This window comes from Camellia sinensis, chromosome 11, assembly GCF_055761805.1.
Source record: "Camellia sinensis isolate YWXY chromosome 11, ASM5576180v1, whole genome shotgun sequence".
NCBI lineage: Eukaryota > Viridiplantae > Streptophyta > Magnoliopsida > Ericales > Theaceae > Camellia > Camellia sinensis.
In genome coordinates this window covers 29178621-29195223 of record NC_138971.1, presented here as the reverse complement: position 1 = coordinate 29195223, position 16603 = coordinate 29178621, and the positions used below count along the sequence as shown (strand labels likewise).

Here is a 16603-nt window from a genome sequence, read left to right as displayed (position 1 = left end):
GTTTTATAGCCCAAACACATTCACCTTGTTTTGGTTGAATCTTTAGATTTTTTTTTTTTACTTATTTATTTATTTATTTATTTATTTTTGTAGAAACTGCAAAACCTAGTTTGATAAAACAACCCCAACCAAAAAAAAAAAAATTCAAAACTCTATTTTCCCCAACAAAGAAAAAAAAAACCAGCAAAAAATGATGAGTGGTTTTTATTATTATTATTATTATTTTTTTTATGGTTTTACCAAATTAAGAAGAAGAAGAAGAGAGAGAGAGAGAGAGAGAGAGAGAGAGAGAGAGAGAGAGAGAGAGAGAGAGCAGAAAACAGATCTTAAAGGCTTAACAAACATATTCATTGTTTTTGTTACACAAATTATTGTATCTTGGAAAGAGAGAGTGAAGATAGGGTAGATGAAACTAGAGAGCATAAGAATGCAATGAGAAGAAATGCTGTTGAAACGTATGCAATATTAAAGAAATGGTCAAGCTTTGATCTAGTTTGATAGAAACTTCCAATGCCATATTGTTCAAGGGATTCATCCAAGCCGTCCAAATTTCTCTTGAGATCCAAAGTTGCCCCAAATGCTGCACCCACCCCTGTTGCTAATAGGGATAAGAGTACCTGTTAATTGTAACCCAAAACTAAATTACAACAATTGTCTTATTTGTACATAAATCAATCAGAGAATCAGATATAATCATTTTTTCGCATACATGGATATGAGATTCACAAAAAGGTGGGACCTTCCAATGTGTTGTGTTTAATTTTGTGATCGATTTCTGTATTCTTATACTTTTTCAAAAAATTATAATTTATTCCAAATTTCAACCCAAAATTCAAAATCTAATTAAATGCATGGTTTTATTCAAAATTAAGAAAAAATATTCAATAAAAAGAAAAGTTGAGTGCACAGAATAGAAGTCTAGAAATTTACTCGAAAATTCAATGTATAATCTAAATTTAATTCTTGAATTGTGGGACTTATATTTAAAATCAATTGAAACCACACTGGATTTTTTGGATTGATTCCTAGGTAAAACTTTCTAGGTCTTCGATAAAAATGAGAAGTGGGTATGTGAGTATCATCTGATTATGGTATTATGGTTAGAGAGAAATTGTGTAAAAACAAGTATAAGGTACATGGACCTAGGGCTGCTGCTGTGACTAACTCACAGTAGCGATCTGCTGTGAGCTTGTGGGGACTTTTTCCGAGTCTTTTTGGACAACCCAAACCGTTTGTATTGTAAGGTTCGTCGAGTATATCATCCATATGAAAAATCAAGTTAATCAGAAATTCGTAACCCTATGATCAGATTCAAATTGTTTTACAAAAATTATCAAGATAATGTTAACCGTTTATTTTTTAAAAAACAAATGTACTCTTGTTATAAAGTTATAGATCTCCAATCAATTTGATTTTTTGCATGAATAATCTATTTAACAAACCCTACAATATGAACGGTTCAGATTATCAAAAGAGACTTAAAAAAATCTCCACTGGAGCACAGCAGATTGCTGCTGTGACATCCCAAGTTCAAGGTACATGTACACTGTAGATAAATATAGATGAGTTGGGTTAGTTTGTAGGCGGGTTGAGAAATTTTAAATTGCACGGTAATCGAGCCACCAATTTTATCATGAGTTATTCACAGGTTATATTATAAGAATTTATGCATCATTAAGTCTTACAAGTGTTTATATAGATTAAAAAAATTTGAGGGATTGGTTGTAAGGATGTGAGCTGCAGTAGTAAAAGAGTTTTTTTGTACTCTCCAAATTTCTTTTTGTGCATTTTATTTCCTTACTCATTTAATTTTATGTTTTTAATAAAATTTTTGCTATGCCGATCAAAAGAAAGAAAAAAAAAAGATTAAGAAGTCCCACAAGTGTATTATTGACGTTTTTCTGTGACGAATTTTTCAACTGTTACAAAAATTAACAATTAATAACATTTTTTTGATATACTAAAGAACTTTTTGATAAGATTTGTGTTAACAATTAATAACATTTTAAAATTAACAAAAAAATAAAAAAATAAGATTTGTGATAGCAATTAAAAATGAACAGAACTTTTTGATATCCTAAAAAATCAAAAGAACTTATTGGTATACCCATATTTCTAGTAGGACATTTCAGACAATTTCTTTTTTATCATGTAATAGTAATTTAGCCAATCCAACCTGCTGATCTTCTCAAGCCCACAATTATATTGGGCATTCTTGGTCCGTGGACTCCCTACTCGGGCACTTTGTTGTTTGTTATTGGGTTGTTAACTTCTTGTTGGTTGTTTGCTAATCGTGGCCTAACTCAAGGTACCACTCTAGCCTTTAACTTGACTATGGGCCCAACCCATAATGCCAAAAGTAACCATTAACAACCCTTTACTTAGAACCAATGTTTTAAAAACCGGACCGGTGAACAAACCGAAAAAATGATCCGGTGGATGGGTCATCGGTTCAACCGTCGGGTTGAACCGGAATTGAACCGTGACGTAATACATATATTAAAATTATATTTAAATAAAAATATAAGTAATAAAATTATAAATTAAAAATATTAAATTATCTCAAATATTTGTCTTAATATTTTTTTTATTGAAAAATATAATAATATATTTTGAAATATTATTAATTTCAATTTTGGAAGATGAAATCAAATATTTAATATTCCCTCCATATGATTTTAATTCAAATAATTTGATTGAAAGGAGAGCAAAAATCTTGGAGGGAAATCAAAATTTCAATATTCCCTCCAATATATTTGATTGAATCCCACATGGATTTCTTGAGTCTTTTTGAAAGAATTTTTTTTTTTATAAATAGGTGAAGACTTTCGCAATAATTTCATCAAAACTCTTAATGGGATTCCTCACAAGAGAAGACCCTTAAAAAAGAGTTTCAAATTAAAATTTTCTTATATTCTTATATTTTTTATATATATATAAAATAAGAAAGAAAAGAAAGAAAAACTAAAAAAAAAAAAAAGGAGCCGGACCGGTTCGATCAACCCGTGACCGGGTCAACCGGTGGTTCATCGGTTTTCAATAAATAGTTCGGTTTTTGCAATTAGCCGGTTTAAGAAGGCTAACCGGACCGGGACCCCATCCGGTCACCGGTTGAACCGGCCGGTCCGGTCCGAGTTTCAAAACCTTGCTTATAACATCTCTAATGATATAGTTTAAAAAGTGTGTCGAAATATGTTTATATGACCAAAATTATAAAAAAATGAGATCTATTTGTGTGTTATAAATATTTATTAGTTTGAAAAATGGATGTGTGCTCCAGTGATATAAATAAAATGTTTGTTAACTGTATATAAAAAAATTTAAAAAAATACATTGAGCAAAAAAAATTGTGTCAGCTAAAATCTTTTCTTCTCTCTCTCACGCTCTCTCCTCTCATGACTTTTGTCAGGAGCCCAAAGCCTTTTCTCTCTTTCTCTTTCTTCCCTTCTTCTTTTTTTTTTTTTTTTTTTTGGTAATTCAGGTGTCCAGACCAGCTTGCGTGCACCTCGACTAATCCCTGAAGGACCAATCCCACCGTCCATTAGCGGGGGGCCCATTTAAAGTCAGAGCAGAGCTCCATATAGACTGGCCCAAACTCTCTTCCCTTCTTTCTTTCTACAAGGGTGGCCGCAATTAGCTACAAACTTAACAAAAATTACAATTCGTAGCTAAATTAACTCTATAATTAGAGATAAAAAGAACAATATTAGAGCATCTCTAATGTTAAAATTATTTGTTATTATATGACAAAATATGTGAAAAAAAAACTTATTTATGTTGGAAAATTGGTTTTATATATATGCTTATTTTTTGCCAACTTTGAGCTTAAAATTGAGTGGGGTCCACACGTCTTTTAGGGTGGGTCTGAAGAGGTGACGTGTTCCTTACCGTGTGGCAAGTTACACAGTGAAGACAGTTCGTCAAAACCATTTATGAGTGAATGAGAACTTGACGTCGTTTTCGGGTTCGTAGAATGAACATTTTAAGAATTAAATGTGGGTTTCTTTTAAATGGTTATCCTACATTGAAAACTTAAGAAAACCTATGTGTATAGAGGTGGGAAAAAAATATTTTATCGTTTTCGTAGATGACTATACTAGATATAGTTATGTTTATTTAATTCGAACAAATGATGAAGCTTTGGAAACTTTTATTCAATATAAGAATAAAGTTGAAAATCAACTTGGTAAGAAAATTAAGAAACTTAGAAGTGATAGAGGTGGTGAATATGAGTCACCTTTTGGTGAATTTTGTAAATAATATGAAATAATTCATCAAACCATCGCTCCTTACTCACCTTAGCAAAATGGAATTATAGAAAGGAAAAATAGGACTTTAAAAAAAATGATGAATGCCATGTTAATAAGTTCTAGATTACCTCAGAACTTGTAGGAGGAAGCAATACTTTTTGCTAATTATATACTTAATAAAGTATCCCGAAAGAAAGTAAATCAAACACTTTATGAAATATGTTATGGGAGAGTACCATCCTACAAATACTTAAAAGTGTGGGGGTATGTGACTAAAGTGACTATTTCTAGTCCTAAAAAGACAAAGATAGGTCCTAAAACTATTGATTGCATTTTCATTGGTTATGCCAAGAATAGTAATGCATATCAGTTTTTGATTAATAAATCAGAACATTCTGAAATGCATGTAAATACTATTATTGAATCTCGGAATGCGTCTTTCTTTGAACATGTGTTTCCAAACAAAACTAGAAAAGAGACTGGTATTAACAAAAGATCTCATGATGCTATTACTAGTTAGGATCAAGAACATGATCAAGAACAAGAGCAAGAGAAAGAGCAAGAGATAGATCAAAATGAGGAAGAGGCACCTAGGCGTAGTAAAACGTGCTAGAACCTCAAAATCTTTTGGTCCAGATTTTCTGACATTTTTGTTAAAAAATAAGCCTTTAACTTTTAAAGAAGCTATGTCTAGTCCTGAAGCTCCTTTATAGAAAGAAGCTGTCAATAGTGAAGTTGAATCCATCTTGCAAAATCACACTTGGGAATTAGTGGACTTACCACCTGGTTGTAAACCTCTTGGATACAAGTGGATTTTCAAAAGAAAAATGAAAGTGGATAGATCAATTGACAAATACAAGACAAGACTTGTGGTCAAAGGGTATAGACAAAAAGAAGGTCGTGATTACTTTGACACATACTCACCAGTTACTAGAATAACATCCATTAGAATGGTAATTGCTATTGCATCTTTGTACAATCTAGAAATTCATCAAATGGATGTGAAAACCGCTGTCTTAAATGGTGACTTAGATAAAGAAATTTACATGGAATAACCTGAAGGATTTCTGTTCCAAGAAAAGAAAAGAAAGTGTATAAATTGGTTAAATCATTATATGGTTTAAAACAGGCGCCAAAGCAATGGCTTGAGAAATTTGACAAAGCAATGATATCAAATGAATTTAAAATTAATGAGTGTGACAAATGTGTTTATATTAAAAACACAGACAACGATTGTGTCATTGTATGTCTGTATGTGGATGATATGCTCATCATAAATAGTAATAATGACATGATTAAAACTACCAAGAAAATGTTGAATAAACATTTTGACATGAACGACATGGGCATTGCTGATGTAATCTTTGGTATGAAAATTGCTAAAACAACAGAAGGATATGCTTTGCCACAATCTCATTACATTGAGAAAAAACTTGACAAATTCAACAAAGATGATGATCATCTTGCTAAAACACTTTTGAATGTTAATTTGTTTCTTTCTAAGAATGTACAGGAAAGTATTTCTCAATTAGAGTATGCCTAAATTATTGGAAGCTTAATGTACTTGATGAACTACACTCGCCCAGATATAGCTTATGCAGTAAGTAAATTAAATAGATATACGAGTAATCCAAAAGGAGAATATTGGAAAGTAATTATAAGGGTTCTAAGATACCTTAGATTTACTAGTAACATTGGGCTGAATTATACTAGATATCTAGTAGTATTTGAAGGATACTGTGATGCAAATTGGATATCAGATAGTAGAGATTCAAAATCCATGAGTAGGTATGTCTTTACTCTTAGTAGTGCAGCTGTATCTTGGAAATCTTCCAAACAAACTTGCATTGCTAGGTCTACTATGGAATCAGAATTCATAGCTTTAGATAAAGCTGGGGAAGAAGCTGAATGACTTCGCCACTTCCTTGAAGATATTCCAATGTGGCAAAAACCGATGCCTGCTATATGCATACATTGTGATAGTCAATCAGTAATTGATAGAGCATAGAGTCATATGTATAACGGTAAGTCACGACACATTCGTCGTCGACATAATACTGTGAGACAACTACTCTTTAATAGAATTATTTCCATTGAATATATGAAGTCTAAAGACAACATAGCGGATCCACTAACCAAAGGGTTAGCAAGACAGTTAGTTGAAAATTCACCGAGGGGAATGTGACTTAAGCCTATTAAATAAGAGTTACCACAACGGCAACCCAACATAGTTGACTGGAGATCCCAAGATCTAGGTTCAAAAGGACAACCGAGTTGTGTATGACTCATAAGGATCACTGGGGAGTCAAACTCCTATCCATTTCTATTATGAAATAGTGATGTCTGCAGCGTTTTAGGTTAAGTAAATTTTAATGATTCTTATATCTAGGTAAACCTAAATGAGTATGGCAGGATACTCTTCATAAGAATTACCTATGTGAGTGTGAACTGGGCCGGTTCTATGAGATTTGTGAAGGGCTACAATTCTCTAGAGCACTTATGAAAGACTAGGTTGTTCAGGGCCAAAATAAACACAATAGTGAGAATTAAACTATGTCTGGTAATATACTGTGTGAGTTCGATTGTCTTGGTTTACACAAACGGCTAAACAGTTCAAGACATCATGTTCACTGGTTAGCTAATAAATCTGATAGTGTCTTACAAAGGAAGGTTCAAAGCCAAAAACTACTTATCCTTTGTAGAATATTCTCAATTTCTGTACTCTCTATAATTAGATCATGTTGTTGCATTTTCTCTCTGTCAAATTCTATTCATGTGGGGGATTGTTGGAAAATTGGTTTTATATATAGGCTTATTTTGGGCCAAAATTGAGTAGGGTCCATGCGCCTTTTGGGGTGGGTCCGAAGAGGTTACGTGTTCCTTGCAGCGTAGCAAGTCACACGATGAAGACGATTCGTCAAAATCATTTATGAGTGAATGGGAACTTGACGTCGTTTTCGGGTTCGTGGAATGGACATTTAAAGAATTAAATGTGGCTTTTCTTTAAATGGTTATCCCACATTGGAAACTTAAGAGAACCTATGTGTGTATAAGTTTTAGGTGGCAACACTTGGGTTAGGCTCCAAGGGGCACCCTAAGTTTGTGAAAGGGAGGAGTTATGGACAAATGGAACCTTAGCCCAAATCACCACACGCATACGCGTGTAGCCACCGCAGTTCGTCCAACCGGCCGGCCGAGCCGTGCCGCGCGCAGGTGTGGGTTGTGGGTTGAGTCGGTTCATATATTAATTTTTTGGACAAAATTTATTTGAATTTTTCTTAATGAAATTGAATTCAAATTTTGTGCCAAAATTGAATTTAATTTTTTATCCAAGCTGTACCCGTTTTTCAGTCTATTTTCCAGCAGTTCAACAGGTTCAATCTGTCCAACAGATTGGGAAAGCAGTTTTAAAACTGCCCAGCAGTTCCGAGAATTTTAAAACTGTCAAACAGTTGGCAGATCTGTTCAAAATTTTGAATTGAATCTGTTCAAAGCAGTTTCATATTTGTTCAGTTTTTTATAGCACCTGTTTGGACAGGATTTTTTGCCTATAAATACCAGTTTAATTCTAGCAGTTTGTTGATTTGAAATAGTTTGAAAATCATCCAGGAAAAAATCTGTTCTCTTCTATTTCTTGCTCTATTATGCATAAATTTTTCATATTAATTTTAGAAAAATTAAAGAGAGTATAGAACACAAGGTTTTGTTGCTACTACAATTTGTGAAGATCATTGTATTCTAGGAGATAGATGCCACTTAACCGTAAACACCGTAGCAGGGCAAATCTGTCTTAAGGACAAATTGTCACACATTCGACTTGATCTTTTCATTATTTATTCGGTTCGGTAAAATAAATTCGATACGTAATTTATTTTATTTGTTTAATTTGTTTCAATTTATTTTATTTATACAAAAGATTGTTCTAACAATTTATGTGGTTCAAGTGTTTATTAGTTTAAAGAGTGGATGTATACTCATGTAATTAAGATGTATATTAAAGTATATATTATATTACGTAAAAGTAGAATCTACCTAAATATATATTTATATTAAATAAAATAAAAAAAAAATTAATTCGATTTCAAAGCGTAACAGTAACTGCAGTTCAATAAATAAATAAAAACAGAGCAATGACAATTTTTTTATTTTGATGTTTAAATTTCAAATGCCTTTTTGCTGGCTTAGGCTAGTGGGGACTACTTATGCTCTCCACAGTTGACATCAACCTTAGCTAATGATACAATTAGCAACAATGCTAACACAAACAAAAGAAAAAAAAAGCTAGTTCGCCAATTGTACAAAATCAAATAATTTATGACACTAACTAGTGGGTTATCAAACCCACTGGACATGCTCTTAGTTTGCTAACTGTTCAAGTCAGTTAATTTATGACACAAACAAGTAGATTAATAACCACCGAGGGTAGTAGCTCAGTGGTGAAGGCATTGCCTTCTCACAGTTAGGCTGAGTAAGGAATTCGTAAAATCCGTAATCCAATCCAGTCCAGTCCAATTCAGTAGGTTTGGATTGGTTTTTTGAATCCGTAGTTCGGTTCCGGATTGAAAAATTAAAAATCCGTAATTCACGGATTAGTTCCGGATTGAACCCCACGGTTCCGGATTGGAACCGATCCGGACCGTATATAAATAGTCTATATTTTTATTATACACCCCCTGCATAGTATCTTCTCTTATTTCATGTAAAACTTAAATCCAAACCTAAACTTGCATAGTATCTTATTTTATTACTTTTGTTTGCTAGTTTTTAGTGTTAATTTGTAATGGTCTAAATACTTATGGTAGAACTAGTTTTCTTATGGTTGTTTAAATTCTAGAACAGTTTGTCACTATTATGAAAAGATATGTTGCTATTGTGAAACTAATGCTATATTTATATTTTTATGAAATTAAAGTGTTATATATATTTTTTTGTTATTTAATTATGTAAATCCGCGGTCCTAAACCGATCCAATCCATGTTTAAATGGATTGGTTCGGATTGGTTCCACGATTTAAACGGATTGGATTGATTTCAATTTTTCAGAATCCGTAGATAACGGATTGGTCCTGGTTTTACTCTAATCCGGTCCAATCCGGACCATGCTCACCCCTACCCACAGCCATGAGTCAAGTTCGACTCCTGGGGGCGTGAAATTCTTGGATTGTCCAGGGGCTCACTTCTGCAATCTCGCGCTGTACTCCGGTCGTAGCTTGTCTGTGGCTGGGACGGTTGATGAGCTCCACTAGTGCCTTGGTGGTAGGTCCCTTCCTATGGGTTGAGTTAAATCAGGCCGACAACCGACTACCCCGGGGCCTGGGCCTGTGGAGGTCATGATGCCCCCACAGAACCTCCCATTTTTTGTGTTCCAAAAAAAAAAAAAAAAAAACAAACAAACAAGTAGATTAATAAATCAACTGAAGATGCTCTTATAAGTTTAAATTTATCTTTAGTCCACTAAGTCAATTTTAGGGCCACCAGCCCACACTACGCCAAAATTGGGCTTTAGCGGCGGTTTTTTACCGCTGTTAAAGGCTGTAAAACCGCCGTTAAAGCCTTTAACGGCGGTATTAACGGCGGTTTCGTTACCGCCGTTTATGCGTGTGTCGGAAAAAGTGAAACCGTCGTAAAAAGGTAAATTACCGTCGTTAAAAGTCGACTAAAAACGGCGGTAATTTAGGATAAAAAACGGCGGTTTTTTACCGCCGTAAATAGGTTCAAATTTTTCAAAAAATAATTCTTTCTTCTTGCACTCCCCAAGTTTTGAACCCAAGACCTCTCATCCACCAACACCAACCACTCTGCCACAGCCACTCTTCATGAAATATATTCCCTAAATAAATATTTAAACATTACTTTTACTTTATTGTAGATGGTTTCGCCGGAGCTCGCCGGAGTTTCGCCGGAGCACGTCGGAGTTTCGCCGGAGCTCCGCCGGCAAAGACCGCCGTCATTAACGGCGGTAATGATTGGGCATTAGCGGCGGTTTTGTTACCGCCGTTAAAAGTGGGCATTAACGGCGGTTTCGTTACCGCCGTTAAAAGTGGGTTTCATTACCGTCGTTAAAGACACTTTTAGTGGCGGTTTTTTTAACGGCGGTAACGAAACTGCCGTTAATGATACATTAACGGCGGTATTAACGGCGGTTTTCGTTACCGCCGTTAATAGTACCTTTAACGACGGTTTTCGTTACCGCCGTTAAAAAAATCGCCGTTAATGCCCTGTTTTGGCGTAGTGCCACCATAAGTTCTATTTTAATGATTGAATTTGTTAAACTTATACGGCCCATTATTTAGATCATTTATAATTAAAATAAGATTTATTCAATAATTATAACTCTTTGATTTCATTATATTAATTTTTTTTTCTTAAAGGGACAACAAATATAGGTCATTCAATTTTTATAAAACCAAATGTGATTAAATTATGTGACTATAATTATTAGATCAATTAATTAATTTTTTTTTATTGTTTTTAAATAAATGATCGACACATAAGATCCTAGAAATACACACAATTATCTAATCAAATTTTGTGATGAATGGTGATTTATCCAAAAAATTAAGTTAACGACCTCAATTATTCGTATTATGTATATAATAATTGCTATATATCACAATAATATTTCACTACTAGTTTACATTTTCTATATGATTTTTCATGTGACATACACAGCTTTTATTATACGGAGATGGTAAAATAAAATGATTAAAAAATTCACTGATTTATTATGAGGCAATATGTCTCTGTATATTAGGGTTGTTTGGATTGTCTTAAATAAGTATACTTTAGACTAAAAAATTGAGGATAAAAATATGAATGTTTGGGTTAACTTTTTGACTTTTTATGAAAAAATGTGTATTAAAAAATTGTATAAATTAGTATGTAGAGAAAAATTAGAATTGAGAGTTGTGCAGCCGTAATTTTTGACTTTTGGTGAATAGTGATAACTTTTTAACTTTTTGAGTAACTTTTTGACTTTTTAACTTTTTGACTTTTTTTCAACTTGCCAAACTTAGCCTTAGTCTTTGTTAGTCTCTCAACTGCTCTTGTGAATATATAATAATTATACAGAAGTAGTTATAAGAAATAATTTGATAATAGAAAAAAATTCAAACTGACTAACCTTGTCTCCATAAAATTCAAACTGCAAAAGACATTCACGTTTCGTTAGGGGTTTCCCTACAATAGCATGATGGATTGCAAAGGTGATTTGCAATAATGTATAGGTCATCCCCAGCACTATAGTACACAACATGTACCTATAATAAAATAAAAATAAAAATAAAAATAAAAATAAAAATAATAATAATAATAAAAGTAAAATGGACAAATCGATCCAAAGAAAAAGAAACAGTAAATTTATTTATAATTTTGTAATTTGTCTCTTGCGTTAATTTGATCATTTTAGTTCTAATTTTATTAATTTTATGTTTAAATGTTTTATATTGTGTCAATTTAGTCTAATCGATACCATCTTTTTAGAAATTGGACAAAAATCAATAAGATAAATAATCTATTTACTCTTTTCAAAGTAACCATGAGGTTGGTGTCCAATTTAAAAATATTTTATCCCCATTTAAATAGATTATTTCATCCTTAATTTCTATTTAATTTTTTTTATTAGATGTTATCAATAACACAGTGTGAAAATTTAATGGCGTACAAGTTAAAAATGCTTTATTCTCATTTAAATAGATAATTTCATCATTGATTTCTATTTTTTTTATTGGATATTATCAATAATACTAAATTGACACAGTATGAAAATTTAAAGGGAAAAATAAGTACAATTAAAACTATTAAGACCAAATTGAAAAAATAAGAAAAATACCGGAACTATAAGTAATTTGCACAAAAAGAATAAGGGTAATTTATGCTCATCAAGTTATCCCTTATATTATTTTGGTCTATATATTTTAAATTTTACAAATTTAGTCTTTTAATTGTTGACAATATTATAAAACTGGACAAAATGAAGGGCATAATGGTCTATTCAAAAAAAAATTGACCATTTCAGATTCAACGTGCACCATTTTGATATATACAATTTGTTAAGGGCAAATTGCAAACCAGTGAGACAATCAAAGAGTATTTGTATTTTCATAGTGCAAATGTCATGTGTGCATGGTACAAGTCGTATCTGGTGCAACTCCTTCATGTGTGTTCGAGTTGTGCCAGAAAAAAAATTCCATCTATAGTATAATTCACTATGTTTGGTTGTTGTTTTTCAAAGTCAATTTTTTAAAAAATTTAGAATATCGACAATGCTACGTAACTCAAATTTTGTGGCTCAAAAGGCCAAAACGACGTCGTTTTAAGTACAGAACAACATAAAAATGGCCAAAACGACGTCGTTTTGGCCATTTGAGCCACTTTTGAGCCACAAAATTTGAGTTACGAAACATTTTCCTTAGAATATTTGTTTGGTTATTTCGATTCTGAAAACCGAGTTTACTTTTCAAAATGATATGTCGAGGATTTTAAGGAGAGAGACAATTTTGAAAATGATATGTTGAGGACTTTTTAAATTAAAATTTTCCTCCAATTTAAAGAGACAATTTTGAGAAAAAAAAATTGTCACATGAAAAAGTACTCTCATCTTAGATATAGGGGTACAATTCAGGCGGGTTCAGTCGGATTGGGAGGTTATCCAAATCCAACCTAAGTTGTGTTGAGAGTTGCCCAAACACGCCCAAACCCAAATTATAACCTGAGGTTGTCTGTCCAAACCTGATTCGAGTTAAACCCAAATTGCCCGAATCGTAAATGAACTTCAAAATTTTTTTTTGGCAACTACATTATTAAATTATAAAAATTTGACTCTATTTACAATTTTTTTTTTTTTTTTTATAGAAAATCATTAATACCATCAAAATAAATAATTTATATAATGTAAGAGAGATGCCACTATAGTAGTCCTTATAATTTATGAGTGAAAATAAAAAGAAAAAATGTAAGATTTTATGTTATTTGTATATATAATATATATTCAATATGATTTAATAATATAAATTGCTTTAATATCATGTAATGCCTAATAATTTATATGTATATTTAATATTTTTATATGTCTATATATGTATAATTCGGTCTTCGGATTGCTCGGATTGTTTGACGTCTTTGTCCCAGCTCGCCCAAATTTAATTCAGATTTCTGAATTTTTGCCTAAAGCCGTACCGAATTTAAAAATATTTTGTCCAAGTCCTAAAAAAATTCGAGCTGGGTTTGGGTTGCTCGGGTTGAGCCCTCCCATGTTGCACCTCTACTTATATATATATATATATGTACATGCTATATATGTATAAAAACATAATTTTGTATGTAGCCATTTATAGGTACATATCCTACCATTAAATGTGTGACTTTATCATAAAATTTTCACTCATTTCAACCACATAAAACATAAATTTTTTTTCCAAATTGGCATTAAAAATTTTCCAAAAGTTACGTTTTTTGAAAATTGTAAATAAATTTATGTTTTCCGAAAATTTGTAAATAAATTTCCAAAAATGACTATTTTTTTTAATGCAAATTTGTAAATAATTTTTTTGCATAATATTTATGAAAATTTAATTCTACAAAAGAAATTTTTTAATGCCAATTTGAAAAAATAAAAAATTACGTTTTCTGTGATTGAAATAAATGAAAATTTTATGATAAAGTCATACAATTAATAGTAGGATATGTACTCATAAATAGATACATACCAAATTATGTTTTCACACATATATAGCATGTACATATATATATATATATATATATATATATATATATATATATAACCAAGATAAGTGTATTTTTTGACGTGACAAATTTTTTTTTAAAATTGTCTCTCTCCTTAAATTGAAGGAAAACTTGAAATTGTAATGATGCATATTTTTGAAAACCAAACAATTTTTTTTTTTTCAAAATAAAGTTTTTAAATCACTTTTTGAAAAAAAATTTCAAAAAAATTGGAGGTGATTATTTTTTGTTGTACTACTAATTTGCAATTTCTCCATTAGTAAAGGCTCAAATTTGATAGGTCAACCCATTGGACTCAAGCCCAGTTAGATTGAGGCTTATCACCACCAATGAATTAAGATAAAAACCCTCTATAAAGGCCAAGGTATACAATCTATAAACCCAACTCTTCCTCTCCACCACCCCTCTTTATAATCAACATTATTGACTGGTATAAGAGGTTTTGGTTGGTACCATACCAGTCCCTCTAAAGACTCACGCCTCTTCTTTTGCAGATTATTAGATTAGATCTGGACCATACAAATTTGGACATCATGATCTTTAATATGTAAATGAACTATTTTACCTCTTATTTTTAGTCCAATTTTATTTTATTTTATTTTTTCCAAGAGAGAGAGAGAGAGAGAGTTCATTACCTGTAGGCATAGATATGGTTGAAGCGAACTGTGACAACTCTGAAATCACCATTAATGGTGACTTTATCAGATGCTATGGTGATGAGTGAGACTACAAGTGAAATTAAGGTGATGACTCTTATCACTAGTGTGGCTATGGGCAATGCCTTTGATGTCTGAGTGGGAGTCTGATCTTGAACCTGAAATCCCCACATTTTCTTACAATTTTGTAGGAAACAGAAATGATCTAGCATTTCTCATTACTGCTTTATATATGGCAAACAATTTTTGTCATCTACTGACCTCATATTATACACTAAAAAATTTATAAGATTCTTTGTAAATTATTGTAGTTCTCTTGATACCCCAAAATAATGAGGGTGAAGTTGTCACCAAGTTAAAACTCCTATAATTAAACAACAAACCTAAAATTCTGCTTGGTTTTGAGTTTTAAAAATAATTTTTTGAATCTTCAATTCTTATCTTTTTATTTTTAGTAATTTTTTAAATATTTTGGTCAAACTTTTTATTTTTTTATTTTTTAAATTCTTCTAATCAGATGTACTTAAAAAGTAAAATATCAATGAATAAATCCTTAAAAAAAAGTTCAATAAATACAAAATGTACTGAATTTTGTATTTATTTTTATTTTTTAGTATTTGATGAGTGTTTGAAAGATATTTTTTCTACAATTTTTATATTTTTTAAATATATTTATGTTAAGTAAATGTAAATAGTAAAAAAATTAATTAAAAAATTTATTAAAACTAAAAAAATACAAATTACAAACTTAAAAATTGATTTTCCAACAGAAATGAGTTTCACATTTATTTACATTTGACTTGGTTACCTTTTTAAGTTGATCTCGAACAAATTTTAATCTAACTATTTAAATTATTGAAATCATTTACACCGGTTGAAATATGAAAGTACGATGATTGTAAAAACATAACATAAAAGTTTAATGCCCCTCGGTAACGCTTCATTTGGAAAGAATGGGTTGGGTAGGTTTGGGACTATTTTAGTTATAAAAAGATAAAATAGATTTTTTAACCCAATAAGAGAAAACATCACATTCAATTCATAATCATTACATTCTTTCTCTAAAAAAAAATAAAAAATAAGTCAAAAAATCTTTTCTAAACGAAACTTTTTAACCCCAGATTAAAAAAATCAAAAAACTAAAAAGTCAACCCACTTCCCCAATCCAACCCTAAATTCGGTTTAGGATTCTTTGTTTCACTGTCCCTAACACGTCTCTATATAATCTAGTCTTGGAGAGGGGATCTGAAACAAAAGAACAAAAAATAGTGGGACAAAAAATTAAATGAGGAATTTATTAGAAATTAGTACTTGTATCTCAATTATTTCACAAGATATTCTTATATTGTAATAAGTTCTATTATTTTAGATATTTGATCTATCAAATCCTAATTATTATATTTAAGGTATTTTATGGACAATTTTACTCTTATAAATATTTTTTTAACTCTTAATAACTTGGTAATATGAACATTCACATTAAATAAATTTGACAGTGTGAATGTTCACGTTGACAGTGCAAATGTTCAAATTATAGAACATTCACGTTGTCAATGTAAATATTAATGAGCGATTCATCCTATTAATATTAGGGGTATTTTGGTAACTATGTCACCCATAAAACTCATTAGAATATAAGAAAGAATGTTGCTATTAGCACCTACCTAATTTTTAACACCCCAATTCTCACTCTTTATTTATTTATTTATTTATTACAATTATACCGCGAAGTAAAATTACATTGACGAACAATTTTTAATGAAACACCCACCTACCAAATGAAAATAATTAGAATGATACTCTAAAATATTATACACCCATCTCCATCCCCATTTATACATATTCCTTACCAATCTAAATCTTAATCATATTCGTCTTCATCACCATCCTAAACCCACGTATTTAACTTCAATGAAAACTATTTGAAATCACCAAATCAATTAACGTGTTGTTC

General features: G+C 31.2%; 1 pseudogene; it reads right to left on the bottom strand.

Annotated features, from left to right (window-relative positions):
* Positions 1–368: 368 nt before the first annotated feature.
* Positions 369–14822, bottom strand: LOC145802217 (CASP-like protein 4D1 pseudogene; annotated as a pseudogene).
* Between the last annotated feature and the right edge of the window lie 1781 nt (positions 14823–16603).